The 4,320-nt window shown below is 38.4% G+C and overlaps 1 pseudogene; it reads left to right on the top strand.

The window, feature by feature from the left end:
* Positions 1–3,628: 3,628 nt before the first annotated feature.
* Positions 3,629–4,028, top strand: LOC138837261 (ubiquitin-like protein FUBI pseudogene; annotated as a pseudogene).
* Positions 4,029–4,320: the final 292 nt, after the last annotated feature.

The following is a 4,320-nucleotide window of genomic DNA, read 5'->3' on the forward strand; positions in this document are numbered from 1 at the left end:
TGATCATCCTGTTAGAATTCAAGGAGCATGGAAAGATTTTCTGTAACTAATTGGCAATCTCAGCAAATGTTCAAATGTTCAAATCAATCTCAGTAATCTTCAGCAAACTATAAATTAAGAAATCGGGCTTGTAACAAGCTTATTGATTCTTTGCCAACAATTTCTCTAATATGCAGCTTTTATTCTGTGAATTAAAATGTTTCCACTGTGTCCTCTAAAAGTCATATTTAATTATTAACAAACTTTGATTCTGTACCTAATTTAATGTTGCCTTGTTTCCTTAAGAATAAAACACAGCTCTCCCCTGAGTACTCTGCTCACCCTGTAGGTCTCTCTAGGGAAGAATAAGGGCCCATTCTTCACCACCCATCCACTTCTGGGTCCTGATCAGGAAGCCCCTTGCTCTTCTCCATCTTCCCTTATGCCCCTCTTCCACACACACCCCTTTCCTTCAGAGGATCAATCTGGAGTATTTTTTACATATTAGGCATGGATTCCACCACTGAGCCACATCTTCAACCCCTACACTCCTCTTTATCAATGGAGACAGCTAATTTTCTGGTGAGTCCCTCCTTTTACACTGAAAACTTTGACATTTAGCTCACTGCCATTACTTTCTTACACCATCCTAACTACTTCCAATACCCTTCACCAAAGTCTCTGTACATAGACTCCTCATCTCCAATAACTTTCTCCTTCACCCCTTCTCAGCCACCTACCTATTTCCATGACCACCCTCAATGTCATTATTACATGTAACTAATATTCAATACTTAATACCTTCCACTAGAATAACACAGTATTCTAGTTTTATCGATAATTTAGCCCCCTACATGAGATTTTACCATTCATTAGGATCTCTACTTCTCAAAAAAAATTACTTATTTGCTTTCCATCAAGATCCTTCTCCCTCTTTCTTTTCATACTTCAGCTTATATTTGAGGCCAAATATTTAATGGACTTCATCATTTCTTTTATCCCTCTTATCTCACCATTCTCCTATAGTTCTAGCTCAGGGAAACATCTACCCTGGATGAATCCAAATGCTGCTTTCTCTATACTTGCACTCCTACAGTTTAGTTTTGTTGTAAAAAAAATTTTTTTAAGCTAGTAATTTTGTGCCATTATAAATTCTAAATCATCAACTTTATCCAGAAGCTCAGCACTATCTCAAAATACTATTGTGCTTCTTTTATCAAATCTCCCCTAATTCTATCATTATCCTATTTAAGTATCTACCATGTTTCCTGCTGCATTCTTGCTTTCTCTCAACAGATGACCTCCCCTTTAAAGTAACAGAAGGAAATGTGAATAGAGCAAAGCTTCCTTAATGACCAGTCCTAGTTCCTTTGGGATTTCTTCTTCTTACCTCCTTCTCTCCTTCTGCCTCTTGTAAATACACATTCTTGGCCAGTGGTTCTCAAAACATAGCTCCCAGATCAGAAACATCAAGAAACTTAAAGATTCATATCCTCTGGTTCCAACTGTGTCCCACAAAGCTAGAAACTCTGGCACTGGAGACCCAGTGACTTGCAGTGACTTGCCCTACAGATGATGCTAGTTCACCCTGAAGTGTTACAATAATCAGTCCTTTTATCCACCTACAGTCACCTTCTCAGGGGTCTATAGAAATGTTACCAACATTTACACCCCCTAGCCAATGTCCTATCTAAATCTATTTCAGCCACTCTCTAACTCCTCTCTACATCACTCCTCGTCTACAGCCAAGAAGCCAGTGATCTTTTGAAGCATAAATTTGTCATTCTAGTTGCCATTCTATTTCTTAAAACCTTTCACTATTACCATGCCAGCTAATACTTCAAGGTTTGATATCTGCCTCCCCAGCTTCACGCTATATAATCTATCTCTTTGAATATTAAAACTCCAGGCATCTTAACATTCTTCCCATTCGTTTAGAAGTATGGCCTTATTTCTCTCCAGCCCTTCAGGAATGCTGATTCCATGTAAGAAAACATTCTTCCTGCCAAGTGTTAGTTTGTTTGGTTGGTTAATTTTGACTCAATTTATTAGTACTTTGTGCCTCACATCAAAACATACTTTATTAAGGAGTCTTGGCTTGAGTCTCATACTACATTGAATTTCCGTCTATGTTCTTTCTGAGCTCCTGTGTTTTCTCATCACCTATGATAATAGTCATTTCGTTTTTTCCTAGTGCCATCTATATTAGAGAGGAGGCTATTTGAGGGCAGTAACAGTGTCTATCACCTTTGCTACCATATACCCTACATCTACCATACCATGTATGTTAGTCACAGAGTGGGTCTTCAGTAAATATCTACTGAATTAATTAAAAAGCAGATGAGCTCCAAAACATATGTTGTGGTTGTCATTTTATTTTTACTTCTCTTTAAAATATATTTCCTACTAAATTCACCTTCTCCTTTTCTTATAATTCCCTTCATTGTTCATTTAAAATATCATCCAGTAATTCCCAGTCTGTATGCCAAAATACTCGTAAGGTGCCTTAGCCACCTCATAGAGCAATTGAGATAACCCCAGTTTTCAACAGAATCATAGTAACACCTGCCAGATAAAATGCAACCTAGCTTGAGAGAATTCAGAGTTTCACGATTAGATAACTACAATACTTTTTTAAAATGGTAAATTTGGGGGCAACAGGATGTCAATGCTCAGTAGGCATTAAGTTGTTATGACACACTCATTAAGTTATTTGGACCTAATTACTTAATAAGCAAAACTGTTAAGTAATTTGGGGGGCCTAGAAGTATTGTGAAAAGCATTATAGAATCACTAAAGAATAGAAACCATTTAGAAGTCCCTGCCCTTGCCACTTGTTGATTTTCTTTATACGGATTCTCACAATTTTGTTTGCTTTTTGTTTATATTCTCATTCCACTCATTGCTTATCACAATTTCCCTTAGTTTCTTCTTTTTGTTAATTGTAATATATATATATATATATATATATATATATATATATATATATATATATATTTACCCCTGTCAGTTCTGATTCTTTTTGTTTGATGTCTATCATAATTTCTCTATTCTCCACTGTAGTGATTTCTAAATTCTCATATTATTGTTTTCATATTAGATCAAAATACTACATTATAAAGAAAAGAAAGCTTGTAAAGTTCTATGTGAACATATATCAACATATTTCACACCTTTGTGTGTGCCTCTGTGTGTGTGCATGTGTGTGTGTGTGTGTGTATGCATGTGACAGACCAGGGTACTGATATGCCAAAAACCTTTGGATAAAAGTATAAATGAAGAAGTTTCTAATGAAAATTCAGAAAACGATATTACTATTCAAAGCTTGCCAAAAGGTATAGTGATTGTACAATCAGAGCCAGTGCTGAATGAAGACAAAGATAGTTTTAAAGGGCCTGAATTTAGAAGCAGAAGTAAAATGAAAACTGAAAATCTCAAAAAAAAACTCAAAGGCAAATACAAATGAGAATGATACATGAATTTCAAATGCTGTCTATGACCATATTGGAAAATCTGATGTGCTTACTAAAAATACCTGCACTTTTCTGTCCATTGTTTTATTAAAAGCACTATTTAAAATGAAAAAAGAAAAAGAAAAAAAAAAGCTCTTTCTCGACTTCATCTTCACGGTAGCGGCGGCTGGGCTGGTCCCGCGGTTCTGTTGCCAATATGCAGCTGTTTGTCCGCGCCCAGGAGCTCTACACCCTTGAGGTGACCGGCCAGGAGATAAAGGCTCAGATCAAGGCTCGTGTGGCCTCCCTGGAGGGTATCGTCCGGAGATCAGGTCCTGCTCCTGGCAGGCACGCCACTGGAGGATGACGCTACCCTCGGCCAGTGTGGGGTGGAGGCCCTGGCTACCCTGCAGATAGTCCGCCGCCTGCTTGGAGGTAAAGTCCATGGATCCTTGGCCCATGCTGGAAAAGTGAGAGGTCAGACTCCCAAGGAGGAAGAGGAGGAGGAAGAAGACTGGCCAGACTAAGAGGTGGATGCAGTACAAACCGACGTTTGTGCCCACCTTTGGCAAGAAGGGCCTCAATGCAAACTCTTAAATCCTATGTAATCTTGGCTTTCTGTAATTAAGCTACTTGGCCCATGTGAGGCTGCTTGAGCATCCTCTGCAAGACCATTGTTTTGGCACAACATGCTGGATTTGGATCTCAAAAGCAAGCACACCGAAAGGGAAGGAGGATGGGAAACCAAGAGGGGCACACCTGGAAAACCCTTGCTTTGAGTGAACTATAAAAATCACCAACTTTGGAGGCAACATATCTAAGCAATGTATTACTCATCTCCCACCAGTTTTTCTATATAGAACACTTCTGACATGTAGGTAATTACGAC

This window comes from Dipodomys merriami, unplaced genomic scaffold (genome assembly GCF_024711535.1).
Source record: "Dipodomys merriami isolate MVZ:Mamm:240054 unplaced genomic scaffold, mDipMer1.0.p SCAF_1, whole genome shotgun sequence".
NCBI classification, from domain to species: Eukaryota; Metazoa; Chordata; class Mammalia; order Rodentia; family Heteromyidae; genus Dipodomys; species Dipodomys merriami.